At 41.2% G+C, this 24,801-nt stretch overlaps 1 long non-coding RNA gene across 1 annotated transcript in view; it reads right to left on the minus strand.

Annotated features, from left to right (window-relative positions):
• Positions 1-24,801, minus strand: part of LOC141095655 (uncharacterized) — a 244,238-nt gene that overhangs the window by 23,517 nt on the left and 195,920 nt on the right. The window contains exon 3 of the long non-coding RNA XR_012233444.1: positions 3,434-3,536. This is a non-coding gene — a long non-coding RNA (uncharacterized lncRNA). The remainder of the gene's footprint in view (positions 1-3,433; positions 3,537-24,801) is intronic.

The following is a 24,801-nucleotide window of genomic DNA, read 5'->3' on the forward strand; positions in this document are numbered from 1 at the left end:
AAAGACCACCACCTTTTTCTTTGTCAGATTTTCACTTCCCCAATCTTTGGAACATAAGGAACTCTTCTTTAGGAGGGTTGTCCTTCCAGAAAGGCATTTTTACCTTTAGGTTTAGGTGCTCATCTCAAATAGGTTTTACTGTGTATGAATAAAGGGATCACAACAGCTTACAAGCAGAGGATTCAGGAAGGCCAAGCACAGCCAGAAACCAAACTACTTCACTGTGGCTTGAAAAGAATAAAAAGAATACATGCACATCACATTTGTTTAGTTAAACGTTCTAGAACACATAACAATAACAATATCTGAGACCACAGATAAAAGGAAAATGACACATTTTCAGCTGACTGTGTAATTGAGTATATGCTATTGTTTTCTCATATCAAATTGGGTGGAGACAAACTACAGAATTATTACAAGGGATAACTGTCAGGAAGTCCAGAACAACATCTGCCAGGATCATGAATATTGTATCTTACGTATTTCCACCATATATATGTAAGTAATTATAAGCATCAATTTTCTAAGTTATGTTCTTTCAGATTAGAGCTCTTTTAAGAAATAATTAATAAAAAATATATATATGATTTGCTTTTCTTCTACTCTCCTATTCCACAGTGGATGTTTCATATATTATTATGTATTTATTCCACACTGGAAGTTTGACACTTTATTATCCCCTTATTTCCATTCACGTGGAGACTTGGGCCATTGCAGAATACTGTATTTAGATGTAGTATTTTAACCTGATAAAGGAGATATATACTAATTTTATAAATTATGTTTTCAATAAACCAAACTCTTATATCACATAACAGAAAAATCACAGATCATGTTTGTCAGTGACAGGGGACACTTAATATTCTTATTGGACTTGGAGGACCCATTGTTATGCGCATTTACAATTATTTCTTATCCCGTTTGTGTTAAGTTCTTTGCAGTTTTACAGATACAGTTAAATTTTATCAATTAATAAACATGACTGTGAGATAAAATAGTATAGATAACTACATAGTTTAGCTGGCAATGATATTAGCATTGATTATATAATTAAAAAATTTCTAAAGCCACATACAAATTAATGTTATGACTGGCTGGGGATCTCCAATTTTTACTTAATTATCAGATCTTTGTATCACGATCGTTGCCTATTCTTGTGTTGTAAAAAGAAAACTGCGCAATGTTTTGTTTAATAGACAGAATTAAAAGCACAATTTATAATTTATAAAATGCTAAAGTCTTAGATACCTTACCAGCATGCTGGGAATATCAATAAGGCTATTACATTGATGAGGACTAAAACTGTGTGAAAGCTGAAGGACTGAAATACCTCCTTATTCCGCTTCATTCTAATTTTAATAGGAAGAAGCGTTTCCTGTAACCCTGGGATCACACAGGCCCTATTTGTAGAGAGTCTATTTGTGTTTAAAATCCTCATCAGTCAATTGTTACATAATAGCGATCAGGAAAATATGAAGTGCCATTCACATAATGCTTTTTTTTTTTTGTAACAGACATTAAGTACGTATTTGATACATTTTTTTCAAACAGAATAGGATTAACGTAGCTTCTGGCATGATAATCAATAGAGAAAAAAAATGTATGTAAGAAGATTTTGCATACAGAACTGAAGACACAGTTTTCTTTAGGAGCAGTTGCAAAAAAGTATTTGTTTAAATAAGTAACATGATGCAGATTGTAATGCTGCAATATCTGCAATATCTGCAACTGTCCCATTCATCTGAATGTCACGTATAGAAAAGCATGTGCTTGCTGCCAAAACATCCAGAATTCAGATGAATAGAACTGATTTTCACTTAAAGATATTTCTGCAACAAAATCTGTAGCATGTGAATCCTTAGGTGTGAAATCTTACATGCAGTTTTTGAAGCAAATACAGAAGTATTTGTTTTTCCTCAATAATACATAGATAATGTTAGTCAATAGATGTAATCACCCTCTTCTATATTTCAATGCTGATATTCGTATATGGAGTTAACTAAAAACAGAGTGCCTTACATCAGAGGATGTATATTATATGGAGCTATTAGCACTAAATTCAGTGTCTCCCGTAGATAATTCATTCTATGGATCCACTTTTAGAACTAATCAACAGCAATGTGGGACCTATTTACGTGCAATATTAAAAACTACTATACAAATGAGATCTTATGTTTTTTTTTTTCTAAAGGGTCTATATCTGGTTTTGGCCAGATAAAACTGCATGTATAAATTTGGCCTAGCTGTGGTTTTCTTTGTCCGATAGTAGTAAAGCTCCAGAATGACCAAGGCTCCCCCGTGCATGTATGATGGCCTATGGACATGGCATCATTTCTATATATATATATATATATATATATATATATATATATATATATATATAATCACATTTATTGTGACACTTATTTAATTAAAAATAGTATGAGAAAAAATGTATATAAAAAGAAGGAACGTATATGGATTTCATTCCCCCTCCTTTTTACTCCATTGCTTTGGCAACATTTATAGGTTAAATTCTCATGATGAGCTTTTGACACAAAAAAATGTAGTTTCTAAAGCTATGTTCACAAATTGCATTTCTGCAGCTTTTTTATACAAATTTTCGGCTGCGTTTCACAGTACCAGCAAAGTCTATGAGATATCAGAAATCTCATGCACACATCTTGTTTTTTCATTTCCTGACTGTTTTGTCAAAGAACTTGCGTTTTTGCAAAATGTAGCATATCACTTCTTTCAGCATTTTTGCACCGTTTTTAAACCATTGAAAGCAATGAGTAGTGCAAAAAAATCTGCAAAAATGCAGGTATCAGATTTTTCTGCGTTTTTTACGCCAAAACTTGACGAAGTTGAATCAGATTATTTTTTTATGCACTAAACTTTATCAGCATGCGCAAGACACAAAAACACAGCACAAATATGGCAAACCCTCAGCAAAACCTGCTTTTTTACGTTACTTCTTTGCTGCCAAGAAAGCAGGTTTTGCCTGCGGAAGAAACATAACGTGTGAACATAACCTTGCATTACGTTCCCACAATGCGCTTTTCGTGAGGTTTTGATGGTTCATATTTTTTCTGCATCAAAAACGCAATAAAAACACATGTTAAAAAAATGCATACAAAAACACAGTGAAAAAAGGCAAGTAACCTAATTAGGTGTAGAAATTGTGCAGAAATTCTGCAACATCGAAAAACTCACAAAAGGCTCATTGTGGGAACGTATCCAAGCCTATATTCCCAATATGAGCTTTTGGTGAGTTGCAAAATTTCTGCACCAATTAAATAAAATAGGTTATATGCATTTTTTCAAAAATGTGCAGTGTAAAAACTCACCAAAAATCTCATCTTGGGAACTTAGCCTTTTTACAGTTCTAGCAAACTGGGATGTATTGAAATCTCATGCCCACTGGGATTTTATTTATGAGGCATAAACTGACCTGCGATGCGTGTTTCAAATTTGCATAATGTCATTTTCTCTTGTGGGTACACTGAGTTTCCTGTGCGGATTTCTCCCATAGAATGGCATAAGGTGCTTAAAATCTGTACATAAAAAAAACACAGATGCGCTTTTAGTGCATGTCCACTGCAGAAATACAGTCATGTCCAAATTTCATTTTTAGCACATCAGAGTTTTGTCAAAGCCAAATACCAGGAAGTATAAAAAGCAGCTTAATTTAAAACCTGACATGACAAAAATGTGAAAAAATGCAGTTTCAAAAATGCAATAAAAACACATGTAAAAAACCATAATCAAAAACCCAATGATGAGCGAGTATATTCGTTGCTCGGGTGTTCTCCGAGTATTTTGGCGTACTCATAGATTTAGTTTGTGTCGCCGCAGCTGCATGATTTGCGGCTGCTAGACAGCCTGAATACATGTGGGGGTTGCCTGTTTTTTTTAGGAAATCCCCACATGTATTCAGGCTGTCTAGCAGCCACAAATCATACAGCTGCGGCGACGCAAACTAAATCTCCGAGCACGCCAAAATACTCGGAGAACACCTGAGTATGCTCGGGGAAACCCGAGCAACGAGTATACTCGCTCATCACTATTGATAAAGTTGAGCTTCAACATTTAGGCTACGTTCCCACAATGAGTTTTTGGTGAGTTTCGAAAAAATGCAAATGACCTATTTTACTTAATGGGTGCAGAAAATCTGCAACATTGAAAAATCACCAAAAGCTCATAGTGGAAACATAGCTTTAGTCGCATTCATAGATAAAATTTGTAATGCAACGTTGATTCTGAGAGTACACTCCATGAGATTACATAAAGCATTGCTATGCCAGAAAAGCTATATTTAATCACAATGCGCATCAATTTAATTAATGGTTTATGTGTTTGGTGAATGTAATTCTGCCCTTCCATCTTGTCTCTGTGTGCCTCCCTATCATGGTGATGGAACAGGCCTAGTTCTGATTAGATTATCATGTGCTGTATAATTCCTGGGGGCCTTACAAGTTAAAATAGCAAATCGAGCAATTTCTCTCCCATTAAGCTTACAAGAGTGGATCGCTGATTTTTCTCCTTGTCAAGGTGTTACTGTGTATAGAAAAAGTCTATCTTTCTCACAAAGAAGGAATAGATTACGGGGTTGAAAATTATTATTATTTTTTAATTATCTTAAAATGGTTACCAAAATGCACGTTAATTAGACATAATTTGTTTTGACTGTGCAGCAACCCGTTCATTTTTACATTTATAATTGTCTCTTTGATAAGGAGTAGACAGAAAGAAATTGTAACGTATTAATGTCATTGTTTTCGTGAAGGATTTCTCTCTGCCTTTGTGCCATTGGAAAAATGATAGGGTTTACTTGTGACCCAAGGCTTGTTTAGGAAGGCAATGTATCAAGTGTGACCTGCCGGAAAACAAAACTAATTCAAATGTTTGGTAGGAGGATGAACGCAATGAAGAACAATTCCACAGCAATATTATGGAACCCCAGCTAGGAGTATAATAAGCCGAGCACGTTACAAAGAAATTATCCTTACATACAAGAGCGGAAGAATCCAGTCTGATTATATTTTATTGGCATTGTATGCAGCAGAGCTCAGCATGTACTGTCAAGTGTATCAGAGAGAATGTTCTACATTTCCATGTTTTGCAGTCCCTAGTAATGGCGTGGGGTTTAAGTATCGTTCAAAATGGAGGGTAATTAGAGTAATTTCATCAACTGAAACATAGTGATGATGTCATATGTTACATGGGAATTACAGTGGGATTGTTTTTGCAGCATGTACCATACATTTTTACAAACCCGATTCAGACATGTGTAACAGTCCCAGAAATTTCTTTAAAAAATCTGCCATGTGAATATACCCTTAGAAACATTTGACAAACATGTTTTATCAGTAGTCATAAAGTCTCCTTTACCTGCACATACTGAATATTTTAATGATTCTAATATATACGCCATAATTTTCAAGCGTTTTTCATAGTGTTTGTTTTTTTTACAAGCATTTTTGGCGGTGTGGTGTTTTTATTTTGTTACATTTGTACTATGCATTTTTTCCAAGTCCAATAGAAAAGCTCAAAAATGTCATACATAGAATAGAGCATGCTTGTAGATAGCAAGCTCGCAAGGGAAGGGTCATCTCTTCTTCTGTGCTAGTCTGTCATTGTTCATGTTTATTGTACTTGCTGTGTATTTTATTTTAGGTATATAAACCCCCCCTTACTCCCCTCACCGCAGGGCTGCCACTAGGAATTTCGAGACCCCATACTGGCAAAATTTTTTGGGCCCCCTTTAGATTCCGCCCAGGCTCCACCCCAGCCCCGCCTCCACCCCTCAAACTGTCCACAGTCCCAACGCCCTCTCTTGGAAAAACTCCACTTCTCAACAATCACACATTAACAGTTCTCAACACCAGATCACACATATAGCCGGCAGCTTTTGTTTTGGCCAAAAGATTTTTTAAGCCACCATCACAACACTGTAGACACTATTGGCCAGCTCTATTCTACGCTAACCTATTAAATATTTGTTAAAATATGCAATACAATTTAGGCTGTTATGAATGAGTCATCGGAGGAGGAAAAAACAAAAACACAAGCTAAGTCCAGAAAACCGGAGAGGTTGGTAGCTAGCGGATTGCAGACCCCTGATCCTATTCACCACAACTAACAGTAGCCGTGGGGGGGTTCCTATGGTGCCCTAGACCCCTCATCACAGCCGGAGAGCTAAATAAGCCTAAAGAAAGAAAGGGGAAATCTAAACTGCCCCAGAGCAGACCCCAAAGCAATAGACAGCCCCCAACATGTATTGTCGGTGAAAAACAGATGAAAACACAAACACAGACAGAAAGACAGGCTGAGCTAATGATGGGGCCCAAGTAACTAGATAGGAAAGGACAGAAAAGATGCTGGCTGCAATCACGCAAAAAACCCTGCCAAAAATAATGTCCAACACGTCTGATAGAAAAGGCCCTGAAGTCACTAGACTTCAAAATCACTATATCAGCACTCAGGTATATTCTGAAGACAGAGCAAAGAGATCAACTGATCAGAGACAAAAATGGAGTTCAGCCCGTCCCAACCAGGGCAGGCTGAACATAAACACTAAGTAAACAGACAAAATCTCATGGAAAAATAGCAGAGCAAAAACGTAGCTTTTAGTAGACAGGAACTAAACTGGATGCCAGAGCTCAGAGCAGAAAGGATCACTAGCAACCCTGCAGGGCGTCGGCTGCCCTATATCCACTCAGAAATTCCGGATGTCCAATCACACTCCACTTGTTCAGATGACAGGTTCTTCCCATCCAGATCAATTTCACTACCTCCTTTCACCTGCAGAGGGAGTTCATCAGACATCAGAGGTGAAGGAGAAAATGAACTCATAACATTAGGCATATTTTTATTTATTTTTAAAGTTAAAGAAAGAGAGTGCACATAGGGCGATAAAAATGATTTTTTGGGTGACAATACATGGTTAGTGCACTCACCTTTACAGGTTGTGAACAGTCACAACCCCTTGTAGAATGTGAAAGGAACCAGTGGTTGCTGCAGACTCACGTAGATACCAGTGTCACAAAGGAGGAAGAAAAAGACCGGGTTTTTCAATGTATCCGCGCTGACCATACAAGGACAGAATTCTTTGGCCCTGAGGAAGTGGCAGATCTGCCATGAAACGCGTCGGCACAATAAATGAAGAATATTTCTGTCCTTGTGTGGTCAGCGCGGATACATTGAAAAACCCGGTCTTTTTCTTCCTCCTTTGTGACATTTATTTATTTTTCAAATTTTAAAATGACCAATAATATCACATACAAGGGACAAATACCACCGCACCATGCCCAGACCACATATTACCACCACATAGTGACCTATAATATCACATACAAGGAACAAATACCGCCACACCATGACCAGGCCACATATTACTACCACAGTGACCGAATAATATCACATACAAGGAACAAATACCACCGCACCATGACCAGACCACATATTACCACCACAAAGTGATGAAATAATAGCACATACAAGGGACAAATACCACAAGACCATGTCCAGACCACATATTACCACCACATAGTGACTGAATACTACAATACTGATCAGTTATAAAAAAAAAACCAATACTATCACCATAAGTGCCATTATACACAGGGGACCTGTACTTAGTATGCAGTGTCCGTGTACAGGTAATACAGTGATCAGCGATATTATACACAGGACCTCTGTATATAGTATGCAGTGTATAGTGTCAGTGTATAGGTAACACACTAACTCACCAGTGATGTCTCTAGGTGAAGTCCTTCATTCTTGCTTTTCATCTTTCATCCAGCACAGATCGCCATTACTTCTTCCAGCCAGGGCTCGTCTCTGCAGGAAATAACACAGTTATCTAGAGCTCCGCTTGCAGAACACATTACTTATTTTTTTCCCAACTTCTACATTACATCACATGAAGAAAAAAAGGCAACATAGTATCACTCTACACAGAAACAGGACCGCCCCCTATTTAAAACAGTATACTCAAAAAATAAAATAAATACATCACTGCAGTAATAATATCCCTTAATTATCCCCTATGATAATAATATTCCCCATCCTGGCCCCTGTGTGTCTCATTCCTGGCTTCAGTCATATGTTCTCCCATTCTGCTCTCATGAGTATCCATTGTACCCCATATGATCTCCCCACCTGTCTCCATCGTATCCATCCTTCCCCATGATCCTGCACCATGTGTCTCCCATCCTGCACCCTCCTGTGTCTTAAATTCTGCCCACTCCTGTGTCTCACTGTCACATTCTGCCCCTCCTGTGTCTCACTGTCACATTCTGCCCCATGTCCATTCTGTCCCCTCCTGTGTCTCACTGTCACATTCTGCCCCCATGTCTCGCATTCTGCCCCCGTGTCTCACATTCTGCCTCATATCCATTCTGCCCCCTTGTCTCACATTCTGCCCCATGTCCATTCTGCCCCATCATGTCTTGCATTCTGCCCCCATAATGTCTTGCATTCTGCCCCCATCATGTCTTGCATTCTGCCCCATCATGTCTTGCATTCTGCCCCATCATGTCTTGCATTCTGCCCCATCATGTCTTGCATTCTGCCCCCATCATGTCTTGCATTCTGCCCCCATGTCTTGCATTCTGCCCCATCATGTCTTGCATTCTGCCCCCATGTCTTGCATTCTGCCCCCATGTCTTGCATTCTGCCCCCGTGTCTTGCATTCTGCCCTCGTGTCTCAGTCTGTCCCGGGCCCCCTGGATTACTGCTTTCAATAAACATAAAAAAAACAAAAAACAACAAGTTCTTCTTACCTGGCTGCGCTCCAGCGGCGAAGCTCCCTCCACGCAGCTGAAGTGAGCACTCGCTGGCGACTGACAATGACGTCAGACGCCGGTGACGTGTGCTCTGTGGCTGACGTCAGCTGCCAGCCTCCGATTGGCTGGCGGCTATTAACTATTGACGGCGGGCCCGCATGTTAATAGCATTCAACTGCCGCACCACAGCGCTGCTAAGGGCCCGGTGTAGCCTGCCGGTAGGGGCCCGGTGAGCAGATGAGACAGGCCCGATGCAGGCCCCCTCTGCCCACCGGGCCCCATACGCCAGTCAGGGTATTAATGCCCTGACGGCGGCCCTGCCTCACTGTCCCTTCCTCAACCCTCAATCTACTAAAATGCTTATGCATGCCCTCATCAACTCCTGCCTCGAGTACTGCAACATCCTTTTCTATGGCCTCCCTGCTAACAACCTCGCACCTCTCCAGTCCATTCTTAACTCCGCTTCTCCCCTCTGCAAATCTCTTCACTGGCTCCCATTCCCTCAGCGTTTCCAATTCAAATGACTAATACTGACCTACAAGGCCATGTATAACCTGTCTCCTCCATATATCTCTGAATTAATCTCCCGATATCTTCCCTCACGTAATCTCCGGTCCTCCCAAGATCTACTTCTCTCCTACATACTTATTGCGTCCTCACCCAACCGCCTCCAAGACTTCTCCCGAATAGCCCCCATCCTCTGGAATTCTTTGCCCCAACACGTCCGACTATCAACCACACTCAGATCCTTCAGACGGAACCTGAAAACCCATCTCTTCAGGAAAGCTTACAGCTTGCAATGACCCCGCTGCCTCCTCACCACTACTGGAGCTACCGCCTCACCATCACTGGAGCTGATGCAACCCCCCAACCTACTGTCTCCTTCCCCACCATCCTGTAGAATGTAAGCCCGTAAGGGCAGGGTCTTCTCTCCCCTATATATCAGTCTGTGATTGTTAGCTTGTTTACTGTAAGTGATATCTGTAACTTTTATGTAACCCCTTCTCATGTACAGCACCATGGAACCAATGGTGCTTTATAAATATATTATAATAATAAAATAGAGCATCTTGGAATTAATGGTGCCTTAAAATTATTAGTACTACTACTACTACTACTAATACATTTGTGACTAAAAGCCATTGTCCCTAAAAATTAAATAAAAATGCCACAAACCAAAATGCATTGTATGTAGTGCATTTCATGTTGTGTTAAAGTCCCAGCTAGGCGAAGAGGATTTCCAATAGTACTTAAAACACTCCATGAAAATAACTGTACAAAATGGCACAAATTAGCAAAAAAAAAAACTCAGTGAAACACGTTCATTCAAATAAACAAAATAGACAACTAGATCTCCAGTACAGGAAGGATTTTTTTTTCCCATGAATTACTCACCTTGTTGTTTTTACTAGATAACGTAAATGAGGAAAACATGCTGCCCAAAACATAATACTTTCCACTGAACACTGTAACCTAAAATGCAATGCAAAGAAAAGCCTCAAAAGGTAAATCTGACTGAAAATTCATCGTTTTCCATTCTGCATGAGGATTTTTTAAAGCTTTCACATGCTAAAAATATACATAATGGTGCCATTGTGATATGTATTTGTTAGATAATTAACTGAGATTATTCAAAGAACATGCACAGACAGGACACAACCAATTGTGTGGAGAAAAAAGAACTTTTGGATAGCATAGGAAACATTGTTAGCAATGTCTATGGTAATGATATGGTTTCCTAATTGCACCATGGACATATACAATGTGTTTCTTCTCAGTAAAACTGTGCCATTTTACAGATTAAAGCAACACTACTGCATTATTTTTAATTTTACTGCCAGATGGTATCACTAATCTAAATTTCCAGTCCTTATTATACTTACCAGCCGCTGTCTTCTGTTCTTGGCGCCGCTACAGTTGTCTCCTGCAATTTGTAATATAGAGCTGAGGTACACTGGGATTTTTTGCTTAAGGTTTGGTGACCAGGGATCCAAAAGTGGCTGCGCAGTAATTTTTTTGTTGCAAAGAGTGCATCTGATTTAACTCTTACATAATGTACACGGATCAGTTGTCCTGGTCCCTTTACAAAGATACAGCCCCAAAGCATGATGTTTCCACCCCCATGTTTCACAGTAGGTATGGTTTTTTTTGGATGCAACTCAGAATTCTGTCTCCTCCAAACACAAAGTTTTGTTTCTACCAAACAGTTCTACTTTGGTTTCATCAGACCATATGACATTCTCCCAATACTCTTCTGGATAATCCAAATGGTCTCTAGCAAACTTCAGACGGACCCGGACAGGTACTGGCTTAAGCAGGGGGACATGTCTGGCACTCAGAATCTGAGTCCCTGACGGTATAGTGTGTTACTGATGGTAGTCTTTGTGTTCTGCCTTCTTCCACGTATGATGCTGTGTGGATTCCAGCATATGGCTTAACCTTTCATCTACTCCCAGAAACAAGACTGTATGGGTGCTTAAGTCTATATTTATTGGGATGATATGGACAACAATGGGTGATGATAACAGATGGTATAGTAGAATACAGTAGTAGATGAGATCAGTGGTTGTTGTACAAAGTTGTAGATGATATCAGAGATTGTTGAACACAGTTATGGATGATTCAGCAGATTGTTGTACAAAATGTGGATGATTCAGGTAAAAACTATAAGAGACAGATAATGCAGCATGTCAGTACTGGTAGATAATATACAATACACAAATACTGGCAGGTAATCACAGCAATACAAAGTACTATCACAACAGTAGCAATGATACAGGATGCTGTTATCATTCATTATATAAAAGCTGAGCAATAAAACATACACAGCAGCTAAGGAGAAATATATCTAAAATGACTAATGGCTGCCAGCTATGCATTCACTGGCCAGAGGATGCATGTAACTATCATGCAGTGAAATAGCATTACAGAAGCAGAACATGCATTGCAAACATCATGGGTGGCTGCAATATGGCTGCTAACGCAGATGCATAACACATAATTGCATTAACCTTACCGGAATCCGCTTGTTATAAGTAGTGGTTTTGCAGAGAGCTGAGCAGATGTGAGCTAGTCAGAAGAAAATGGTTACATGTTGTTGACCAGGGAAGGAAGAAGGGCGGTTCTGAACAGTTAACCATTTAGGAAAACTGATGATTCCAAACACATGAATAAGAAAGAGAAGGGCAACTTATGACACCTGCTGGTGATAGCTGGTACAGCACTTAAAAATAACTTGCTGCCCAGAATGGGCAGAACACTCCCCACTTGGCATCAACGGATGCCACTATTTGGTTCTTTTGGGGATAATAACAGTACAAGTTCAGTAACTGGCCTGAGGAGCAATTTGTTCTCCCCAAGTTTGCTCACTTTGACCTCTTCCTGTGCGCACTTTCCTGTCCTTGCTGGGAAGAGGCTTGGTGACTAGGCCGAGTGGCCACTCATTACGATGTGACTGAGTGTCTTTGACAAGTACCACATCGCCTGGTTGGATGTTTGGGCAATCGTTTTCCACTTTGTCCTGGTTTGTAGAGTGGAGAGATATTGCTTCTTCCATCTGTTCCAGAAGACATTGGACATGCTTTGCACTTGCCTCCACTGGCATCTGAAGAGATCTTTATCGTTGAATTCTCCAAGTGGAGCTCTCGGGACACAGGTTTTCTGCGTGAGTAGCATTTCTGGAGTAAGGACTGTCGGGTCTCCGGAATCGCTGGAAAGTGCTGACAGTGGCTTGGCGTTCATGATAGCAGATACTTCGGCCAAGAACGTAGTTAAACTCTCAAGTGTGAGTCTGGTGTGCGTTTGCAAGAAGATAGAGTCTAGTATCTTGCGTGCCATGCCTATCATTCTCTCCCAGGCACCTCCCATGTGCGAAGAGTGTGGTGGATTGAAAGTCCAGGTGCATCCTTGTTCACCTAGGTACCTTTCAACATTAGCGATGTCCAAATTGGAAGGGATTTGGAGTTCTCTTGCCGCTCCAATGAAATTCGTACCTCTGTTGGAGCGAATATGCTTCACAGGGCCTCTGATTGCGGTGAAGCTTCGAAACGCATTTATGAAACTTGAAGTGTCTATAGACTCGATTACTTCGATATGAACAGCTCTGATGGACAGACAAGTGAATAGAACTGCCCAACACTTTGCTTCAGTATTGGCTTTCCTAGTGCGTCGTGTAGCCACGGACCAAGGACCGAATATGTCTAGTCCAATGTTGGTGAAGGGAGGTCAGTACTGAGTCTGTCGGATGGAAGATTGGCCATCTTCAGATTTTGGAACGAGCCATGGAGTTTGCGACAAGTAACACAGTTGAAGATGAGTTTGTTCACGCTTCTCTTTGTGCCAACTATCCATAGACCAGCCGCCTACAGATTCCCGTCGGTGAACAAATGGCCTTGGTGTCTCACTAAGTCATGATGATGCTGAATGAGCAGGGTTGTGATGTGATGATGTCCAGGAATTACTACTAGGTGTTTCTCTGAAACTTCTACCTCGACTTCTTGAAGACAGCCACCTACTCTTAGCAGCCTGTCTTGGTCAACAATTGGATCAAGCTTCTTTAGAACGCTGTCTCCAGGAATAGGTTGTCCCTTGATAAGGTTGTCTTTGACTATTTGTGCATCCATGATGTCCAGGAACATCCTATCTTCTATGGACATCGCTACCTTGTCGTCCTCCTTTGTCCTGTGGAAGACTGTACACCCCATGTGGTCTTGTTGACCTTCACAGGCGTGTTCTTCATTGGTAGGTGCTGAGAAAGGGCAAGGTATTGGAGTGCTGTTTGGCAATTCCTTTACCAGCATACGATTGTTACATGGCTGGAAGAGAGATCAACCTCCATTTTCTAGTGTGCTGGTAAGCATACTGTTGACTGAGGCCGGCTTGTGTGCTCCTCCTAGACAGACGTCTCCTATGATGACCCATCCAAGGTCATGTCTCTCTGCGTGCAGAGCGTTCCTGGAGCCGTTTATACACTCTCTAGCCTTGTGGACTTGTAGTATATCTGTTCCCAGAAGTAGAGCTATTGGAGTTCCTGAATCCCTTTCAGGCATCAGGTGGGCTATACGCTTTAGATGGGGGTGATGTGCCGCCACCTCCCATGAAGGTATCTCTGACCTGTTGTCAGGAATCTGGTTGCACTCCAGGATGGTCAGTAGCAATAGGCAGGTTTGGCCATCTATGGACTCCACCTTGTATCCACTTGCTTTTCTCCCCGCCGTCTCAACGGTACCTGAACACATCCTCATTGTGTAGGGAGAACCAGGGCTGTTATGAATGAGTCACCGTAGGAGGCAAAAACAGAAATACTAGCTAAGTCCAGAAAACCAGAGAAGTTGGCAGCTATTGGATTGCAGACCCCTGAACCTAACAACAACAAATAGCAGTAGCCGTGGGGTGTTCCTACGGTGCCCTAGACCCCTCGATCACAGCCGGAGAACTACATAGCCTAAAGACAGAAAGGGAAATCTAAACTGCCCCAGAGCAGACCCCAAAGCAATAGGCAACCCTCAACATATAATGACGGTGAAGCAAGATGAAAAAACACTCACACAGATAGAAATATAGGCTGAGCAAATGATGGGGCCCAAGCTAGCTAAATAGGACATAATAGAAAAGCTGCTGTCTGCAATCCGCCAAAACCCTCTCAAAAACAAGAGCCAACAGACTGATAGGGAAAAAAGCCCTGAAGACGCTAGGCTTCAAAAAGACTATATCAGTACTCAGGTATTATCTGAAGACAGAGCAAAAAGGAATTCAGCTCACCCAGCAGGGAAAGGCAGAAATCCAGAAAAACAAGGCAAAACAAAACCAAAACACAAATGCAAAAAGTAGAGCAGAAATCTTAGCTTTTGAGGAGCAGGAATCAGACTGGTCTCCAAGAGTCCCTCAGAGTAATCACCCGCAAGGCAGAAGGGTGTCGGCTGCCTTATATCCAGTCAGCAATCCCAGTCACCAAGTCATCATCATTCTGCTCAGGTGCTTTGTAATCAGCCTCACTACCTTCCTTCACCAGAAGAGGGAGTTCATCAGACCTCAATGGTGAAGGGGAAAATGAACTCACAACACAGGGCCTACAATGCTGAAGTTGTCAAAGAAGGTGGACCTGGCTAGAGCCCTGTTACTTTGGTCATCCAGGATTGCATATACAGTATCTTGAAGGCTTCGTCTTTGTGGCCTGCAAGATAGACTCGTACAAGGCAGATTTTTGAACAGGACCTTCCTCCTGTGAGTCCCCTGCAGATCTCTGTACATTTAGAGCTGACCTCAGTGGTGTCTTCATCAGTGTCCTTCTGCTTCCCATCGTGCTCCTCTGCTTGCAACAACACTCGTGGAGGTGATCCAGGGTGCAAGGCTGTATTGTGATCCGTGCTGCTGCATTCTGCACATTTCACCGTTCCTGGTAAAGTGAGAGGTTGTGGCACAACATTTGAAGCACATGCTGTTCTCCTTGAGGAAACCTTTACGATCCTCCAAAGACTTCTCCCTGAAGGCTCTGCATTTCAGTAGAGAATGTGGTTTCTTGTGTAGAGGACAATGTTTACTGACATTCTGAGGCTTGCTCTCGTCTGGAGGGGGTTTATTCACCTTGTGAGGAGGGTCTGTGGAAACAATGTTAGTTTTGTGGACTGCCACGGGTGTCTTACTGGGTTTGACACCAGGGGCAGTGGAACATGACAGAGTAAAGTCAAAACTAGGGTCATTTCTGATCCTAGATTGTTTGGTGACAAAATCAACAAATACAGTGAAAGGAGGGAATGATACATTATGATTTTGTTTATACTGTGAACCACGTGTAATCCACTTTTCTTGTGGGTTGTAAGGAAGTTTCTGTACTATCAGAGTGACACCCTTAGCGGTGTCTAAGAATGACAATCTGGGCAAGTCTCCTTCCTCCTGGGCAACCTGTAACTCATTCAATAAATCACTCAAATCTCTAAGCCTTAGATAACCTGTAGGTCCTATCTTAGGAAAATCATCAATTCTTTTATATAAAGCATTCTCTATGACTTCTGTCCCATAGCACTCACCAAGTCTTTCCCACACTTTACGCAGACCTGTGCAAAGATGCTTTACATTTATGTCTCAGTCTTTTGGCATGTTCGATCGACTCACTTCTGAGCCACTTTACTAGGAGATCTAACTCCTCACTACAAGAAAGGTCCAGACCATGAATGGCGTTCCGGAACGAGGCTCGCCATGACCGATAGTTCTTGGGTTTATCACTGAACTTTACAAGCCCCATTGTAACCTGTTCTCGACGGGCAAAAAACTTTGCAAAGTCCATGGTGGCTCGGTCAGTGTTGGCATGAGCCGGTGTATTATAGTCATGTCTAGTGTGTGGTGTATTACCCTACCTGTAACTCTGGATAGTCTGTGCGGTACCTTGTCGGTGAAGAAGTTGTCTCTTTAAGGTGGGATGGGAGCTGTACCTTCTTTTCAGTGGAACGGTAGCTGTGGTCGACATATGTGTGCTGGACATCTCCTTGCCTATGGTAGTGAAGCTCGGGGTTGGATCGCTGGTAATCGGCATGGGCTTATCGATATGATGCTTCAGGGCTGTCATCCACGCCGGAATGTTGACGGACGTACTCTGCGATGCACTGAATCTTGCTGCTCTAGATCTGGTCCGAGAATGCTGCTGCGTCTCTCATAATCAGGATTCTTCATGGCTTCTAAATACTCAGCCTTAGCTATTGCGGCTGCTGTTTCTTTGTCTGCTGCAAGTCTTTCTAGCTGTGCCTGCAGGCGTGCAGTTTCCGCCTCTCTTTCTGCCTACAAACGTGCAGTTTTGGCTTGCAGGCGTGCAGTTTCCGCCTCTCTCTCTGCCTGCAAACGTGCAGTTCCCTGTGGCTGTATGGCAGCTGCTGTAGTACCTGTATCCTGTATGCAGAGCAGTTTGGGTGATAGCGGCTTCATACAGCCTGTCTAACCACCGCCTGCGACCGGCGGTTCCGTTTTTACTGGGCCCTATACTCTTGTCCCCTGCGGCTGTATGGCGGCTGCTGTAGTACCCATGTGCGGGGCAGTTTTGGTGATAGTGGCTCTGTACAGCCTGTGTAACCACCGCATGCGACCAGCGGTCCGTTTTTACTATTCTGCCTTCTTCCACGTATGACGCTGTGTGGATTCCAGCAAGCGGCTTAACCTTTTATCCACTCCCAGAAGCAAGACTGTATGGGTGCTTAAGTCTATAGTTATTGGGATGAAATGGACAACAATGGGAGATGATTACAGATGGTATAGTAGAACACAGTAGAAGATGAGATCAGGGGTTGTTGTACAAAGTTGTAGATGATATCAGAGATTGTTGAACACAGTTATGGATGATTCAGCAGATTGTTGTACAAAATGTGGATGATTCAGGTAAAAAGAGACAGATAATGCAGCATGTCAATACTGGTAGATAATATACAATACACAAATACTGGCAGGTAATCACAGTGATACAAAGTACTATCACAACAGTAGCAATGATATAGGATGCTGTTATCATTCATTATATAAAAGCTGAGCAATATAACATACACAGCAGCAAAGGAGAAAGATATCTAAAATGACTAATGGCTGCCAGCTATGCTTTCACTGGCCAGAGGATGCATGTAACTATCATGCAGTGAAATAGCATCACAGAAGCAGAACATGCATTGCAAACATCATGAGGGGCTGCAATATGGCTGCTAACGCAGGTGCATAACACATAGTTGCATTAACCTTACCGGAATCCACTTGCTATAAGCAGTGGTTTTGCAGAGAGCTGAGCAGATGTGAGCTAGTCAGAAGATCGGCTGAAAATGGTTACATGTTGTTGACCAGGGAAGGAAGAAGGGGGGTTCTGAACAGTTAACCATTTAGAAAAACAGAAGATTCCTAACACATGAATAAGAAAGAGAAGGGCAACTTATGACACCTGCTGGTGATAGCTTGAACAGCACTTAAATATATATTGCTGCACAGAATGGGCAGAACACTTTGCTAGGGTGGTTCCAGCTTGATGCAGGTCATTTACTAAGTCCTCCCGTGTGGTTCTGAGATTTTTGCTCACTGCTCTTGTGATCATTTTGACCCCACGGGGTGAGATCTTGCGTGGAGCCCCAGATCGAGGGAAATTATCAGTGGTCTTGTATGTCTTCCATTTTCTTATTATTGCGCCCACATTTGATTTCATCACACCGAGTTGCTTGCCTATTGCAGAAATCATTCTTCCCAGCCTGGTGCAGGACTACAATTTTGTTTCTGGTGTCCTTCGACAGCTCTTTGGTCTTCACCATAGTGGAGTTTGGATGAGACTGTTTGAGGTTGTGGACAGGTGTCTTTTATACTGATAACAAGTTCAAACAGGTGCCATTACTACAGGTAATAAGTGGAGGACAGAAGAGCCTCTTGAAGAAGTTACAGGTCTTGCATGTTTTTAGGTGACCAAATACTTTCAACCATAATTTGAAAAATAAATCTTGCCAAATCGGACAAGGTGATTTTCTGGATTTGTTTTCTCATTTTGACTCTCATAGTTGTGGTCTACCTATCATGTCAATTACAGGCCTCTTTCATCTTTTTAAGTGGGAGAACTTGCACAATTTGTGGCTGACTTTAAACTTTTTTCTCCATTGTATTTAGTATCTTTGGAACTCGATATGTAGAGAAGGGGTTCTTGACAACCGATTACGCACTGATTTTTTTTTGTTTTGCAGAAATAAGGCAATGATTTGAAGCGTTGTTGTTTGCTTGGTTTAGTCAACATGAGTAATGGTGGTTTTATTAAAAAAAACCCCCCAAAAAAGTTGAAATAAAATGTGTCCACTTTATGGAACAATAAACAAATAGGAAACCGATAATATTTGTCTAATTAACATACATAGGCATAGCATTTTGGGGCTTGTTCTGTGGATTTTGGGACTTCTAGTTCTGTGACAGGTGTCATATTTAGAAATAATGTCTGTATAGACATATGAATGGATGAGATGCTGCATGTGCTCAGCATTTTCTTAAAGGGATATGGAAGTGTTGATCTGTCAACAATGAAGATACTGCAGAATCACATGCTGTGCTGCTCACAATGCTTCTTTTCCTCAGCAAACAATAGCCTCACACTTGTCGCTAACGGGTTACCAATTGCCATTAACGTCTGCCACTTCTAGTCAGAACAGATTTTCCAGCATGCCCAAGCTTCTTCCTTTTATGCTGATGCACAGATCATGTTGCATAAAAAAGGGATTAAGGGGTTAACTGAACATAAACCAACAGGGATGCTCAGCGTTTTATCAACAACTCTCATTCCATATTTAATACACGTAATGTGACATTAAGAAAATTACCAGGACTGATTGATAATGACATTCAAATATCATGCAAATGCTTTCTAGTGGCATTTCACCTTTTCTGAACCATCAAATTATTTTTTATTTTGCAGCACATCTTTGCAGCCATTTACTGTCTACCATTACATTTTACAGCATCTGTGTTTTGGGTTGGATGTATAAATACATGTTCATGCGTGGATGTGTAATATATCATTATGCAGTCAGAAGGAATCATTTGTGAATGGATTTCTTGGTTTGCTTTTAACCTGTGTTCTTATTACACTGCTTACTCCTGTTATTCTCAAATATGTTTAAGTCCTACTTTACCTACTTTTTGTCAGCAATGTTAGATGCTATTAAAAACAAGCATTTTGCTGCATTCTTTTAGTTATCATGCCCGATAGAGAAGACTATTGTAAAAACACCAGTGAAAATGTTTACCCCGGAAGTGCTGCATATTGCAAATTATGCCAGGTCCCCAAATGGCACAGGAAAACGAAGGACCCATCTTCATTTGCTGTTTTTGTAAGTCACTTTCCCTTTTTTGTCTTGCGGTACTCATTGATGGTATTTGATGGTAATACTTTATAATATATAAATAGAAGTATGTTTTTGCTTTTCACTTTTTTGTGCCATTTTTTCCACAAAAAGTCACCTGTTCCACTAAAATGTTATAAAATGTGTACAAATATTTCAGGAATGCATAAAATTCCTCTTATGAGGGTAGACGTGGGGGCGGGGATCATTTGTGGGAAAATTTGTGACTTTTTATAAAGTCTCAATTAATGAATCAGCCAAAAACATTTGGAAACCACAAACCATGCCCATAATGGTGAACATTAAAAAAAAAACAAACAAAAACATATGAAATAGACTTTAAAAAGGTGCAAATTATAAAGAGAATAAGCTGTAAATCAAAAACTGGAGGAAAATACCAAAATCTAGACAAAATAAGCACACATGCAATATTTCACTATAGACTTAAATGTAACACCTGCTTGCTCTCAAAACCTTTGCTATAAATGTAATAAAAATCTCAGTTTCTTCTGAAAAAAACAAAACAAAAAAAAAACAAGTGTGTACAAGTCCATTTATTTTGAAGACAACACATTTGTTGTCTCCCTCTTACCAAACTTTCCCCTCTCCAATCTGTCTTGAATGCTGCAGCCAGGATCATATTCCTCACCAATCGTTACACCGATGCCTCTACCTTGTGCCAGTCATTACACTGGCTACCCATCCACTCCAGAATTCAGTATAAACTTATTACCCTCACCCACAAAGCCCTCCATGGCTCAGCACCACCCTACATCTCCTCCCTTGTTTCAGTATACCACCCTACCCGCGCCCTCCGTTCTGCTGATGACCTGAGGTTAGTATCCTCAATAGTCAGAACCTCCCACTCCCGTCTCCAAGACTTTACACGTGCCGCGCCAATTCTTTGGAATGCACTTCCCAGGTCAATACGATTAGTCCCCAATCCCCACAATTTTAAGCGTGTCCTGAAAACGCATTTATTCAGACTGGCCTATCGCCTCAACACATTAACCTAACCTATCCCTGTGTGGCAGAGCCAAAAGTTTTACCATAACCAGGTTCCCAGCATCATGTTCCCACATGCTTTATGCATCCATTAGCCCTCTGTGTCTGTACTGTTACACACTTAACATTATGGCTGGTCCATACAATCAGAGCAACTGTTACCACCCACCTTTCGTGTCTACCTCTTTCCTCATAGACTGTAAGCTTGCGAGCAGGGCCCTCACTCCTCTTGGTATTTGTTATAATCTACTGTATGTGATTATTGTTATGCTGTAATGTCTATTGTCTGTACAAATCCCCTCTGAAATGTAAAGTGCTGCGGAATATGTCGGCGCTATAAAAATAAAATGTATTATTATTATTATTATTTGTTGAAAGACGTTTTTCCGGTCTTTTTCACAATTTTGTTTTTCTGGTTAAAAACAATGTAGCCAGATTTTACTTTAAATTCTATACTGAAATATAAATCACTACATAAAAAACCCTCTTTAGTTTGATGGTCAGTGAATTTTTTTTAAAAATGCAGCGTACTTAAGGTTTGCCATTTTTCCTATGTGCTTCTTTGTGGACTTGAAAATTGCCAGATTAACAGAAAAAGCTTTTGCAAAATGTTATAAAATGAAAATTCTAGTAAAAAATGCCTAAAATTTGTGATAAAAAGTCTGCGAGTCCCTAAATAAGCCTATGTATAACTAGCTTTAATTTTTCATAATATTCAGAATTTTCATTTCATATTTTTATTTATGGTTCATTTAAGTTGGATTAGTTTGTAGCGCTTATATAACATATTATATACCATATATACTCGTGTATAAACGACCCGAGTATAAGCCGAGGCACCTAATTTTGCCACGAAAAACTGGGAAAACTTATTGACTGTAGTATAAGCTGGATATGCATTGTCCCCTCATCCCTATCCTGGTATGCATAGCTCCTTATTCCCATCCTTGTCTGCATGGCTCCTTATTCCCATCCTTGTCTGCATGTCCCCTCATCCCTACCCTTGTCTGCATGGCTCCTTATCCCCATCCTTGTCTGCATGGCCCCTTATTCCCATCCTCTTCCCATCCTTGTCTGAATAGCTCCTTTTTCCAATCCTTGTCTGCATGGCTCCTTATTCCCATCCTTGTCTGAATGGCTCCTTATTTCCATCCTTGTCTGAATGGCTCCTTATTTCCATCCTTGTCTGCATGGCTCCTTATTCTCATTCTTGTCTGCTTGTCTGCATGGCTCCTTATTCCCATCCTTGTCTGCATGGCTCCTTATTCCCATCATTGTCTGCATGGCTTCTTATCCCTCTCCTTACATGCATGGCTCCTCATCCCTATCCTTGTATGCATGGTTCCTCATCCCTATCCTTGTATATATGGCCCCCATGAAAAAAGCATAAAAAAAATCCTACTTACCTTCCTTGCGCGCCCTCATAGAATCTTGTTCCGTTGCCAGCAGCTCCTGTGGCCAGTCGATCACGTGTCCCCACTCATTAAGATAAATGAATAGTCACTACTCTCCACTCCCAAAGAATCCACTCTGCAGCACACGTGATCGACCGGGCCGCAGGAGCTGCTGGAAGCCGGCGGCTGTGGCTGAAACTGTGCGCACTATAGTAGAAATGAATATTTCTTGCCAGTGCAGTGAATATTCATTTCTCTTTAGCAGCGGGCACAGTTACATCCGCAGCTGCCGGCTCCTGCCTCCTGTGACCTGCTGCTCCGACGCTCCCCTTCCCCCACCCTCTTCTGTCACAATGACTCGTGTATAAGTCGAGGGGGGCATTTTCAGCACAAAAAAAGTGCTGAAAAACTCCGCTTATACCCAAGTATATGCGGTATATACGTTTGCAGAGAAAAATGTCCAACATGTCTGAGGAGTAAAATTCTCCTTGTGAAGGGCGCCAAACCAGCATAGTGAGAACTTTGTAGACTGATTGAACTAATTTAGTTCAGCTGGAAACTATTGCTTTGTTATTAATGACCCATTATCAGCATGAGCGCTTTTAGTCATATCAGCTTAAATTGAGTATCCAAAAGGGAGTTAAGAGTAATAAAATGCAAGAGGCTAGTTAAAATAAGTCTATTTGAGTAGTCAACCAACAGGCAACTAATAGCCACTAGCAAGATTACATGAGCTGTTTGTTTAAGACTACTGCTCCTTTCCATTGTCTACATAGGGAAGTGGAAGACTCAAATACTTACTACCATATACTCTGCTGGTACTAAATAGTGATGAGCGAGCATGCTCGCCACTGCTCAATACTCGATCGAGAATCGGGGTGCTGAGGCACGCTCGTTACTTGATCTAGTATCGCGAGTGCTCGTGAGCCATGCCTGACATACACGGTAATGCCGTAGCCATGTTGGATACTGACATTACTATGATTGGTCAGCTTCATTGCATAATGGGGTCTTATAAAAAACTGGAGCAGCAATAAATGCCGGTTCTCATGCTGGTTCTCATGCTGTGTTGAGCAGTGATATCAGGTTAGGATTTGAAAGTCTGTGTTGCCCAGAACCAGGCCCAAAACATCACTGGTCTAGAGGAGATCTTCATGGAGGAATGGGCCAATGTATGTGTGTGCCAACCTTGTGAAGACTTACACAAAACATTTGACCTCTGTCATTGCCAACAAAGGATATATAACAAAATATTGAGATGAACTTTTGTTAATGACCAAATACTTATTTTCCACTATAATTTGCAAAATAAATCTTGCCAATCAGACAAGGTGATTTTCTGGATTTGTTTTCTCATTTTGACTCTCATAGTTTTGGTCTACCTATGATGTCAATTACAGGCCTCTCTCATCTTTTTAAGTGGGAGAACTTGCACAATTGGTGACTGATTAAATACTTTTTTTTCCCCTCTATAGGATAGGCAGTGTTTAATATTGCTATTGCAGCACTTGTATATCGCTGCTGCTGCAGGATTAAAGAAAAGTCATGTTTAGGGCTAAATAATTTCCTTTCTCTGGTAAAACTGCTGTTACCTGCATTCAGTGGAGGGATAGTTTTGGATTACAGGCATAAAGGCGGTGTTTAATATTGCTATTGTAGTACTTGTATACCACTGCTGCACAAATTAAAAGAAAAGTCCTTTTGAGGACTACATACAGTGGGTACGGAAAGTATTCAATCCCCTTTTAAATTTTTCACTCTTTGTTTCATTGCAGCCATTTGGTAAGTTCAAAAAAGTTCATTTTTTTTCTCATTAGTGCACACTCTGCACCCCAGCTTGACTGAAAAAAAACAGAAATGTAGAAATTTTTGCAAATTTATTACAAAAGAAAAACTGAAATATCACATGGTCATAAGTATTCAGACCCATTGCTCAGTACTGAGTAGAAGCACCCGTTTGAGCTAGTACAGCCATGAGTCTTCTTGGGTATGATGCAACAAGTTTTTCACATCTGAATATGGGGATCCTCTGCCATTCTTCCTTGCAGATCCTCTCCAGTTCCATCAGGTTGAATGGTGAACATTGGTGGACAAACATTTTCATCTCTCTCCGGAGATGCTCATTTGGGTTTAGGTCAGGGCTCTGGCTGGACCAGTCAGGAATATTCACAGAATTGCTCTGAAGCCACTCCTTTGTTATTTTAGTTGTGTGCTTAGAGTCATTGTCTTGTTGGAAGGTGAACTTTCGGCCAAGTCTGAGGTCCAGAGAACTTTGGAAGAGGTTTTCATCCAGGATATCTCTGCACTTGGCTGCATTCATGTTTCTTTCAATTACAACCAGTCGTCCTGTCCCTGCAGCTGGAAAAGACCCCCATAGCATAATGCTGCCACCACCATGTTTCACTGTTAGGATTGTATTGGGCAGGTAATGAGCAGTGCATGGTTTTCTCCACACGTACCGCTTAGAATTATCACCAAAAAGTTCTATCTTCACCTCATCAGACCAGAGAACCTTATTTTTAATAGTTTGGGAGTCCTTCATGTGTTTTTCAGCAAACTCTATGCGGTCTTTCATATGTCTAGCACTGAGGAGATGCTTCCGTCGGGCCACTCTGCCATGAAGGCCCAACTGGTGGAGGGCTGCAGTGATAGTTGACTTTGTGGAACTTTCTCCCATCTCCCTACTGCATTTGTGTAACTCAGCCACAGTGATCTTGGCCAGATGTGTGCCTTGCCACAATTCTGTCTCTGAGCTCCTTGGCCAGTTCCTTTGACCTCATGATTCTCATCTGGTCTGAC

The sequence above is a fragment of the Dendrobates tinctorius genome, unplaced genomic scaffold (genome assembly GCF_039654945.1).
Source record: "Dendrobates tinctorius isolate UK_male_01 unplaced genomic scaffold, ASM3965494v1 ptg000070l, whole genome shotgun sequence".
Classification (NCBI taxonomy): domain Eukaryota; kingdom Metazoa; phylum Chordata; class Amphibia; order Anura; family Dendrobatidae; genus Dendrobates; species Dendrobates tinctorius.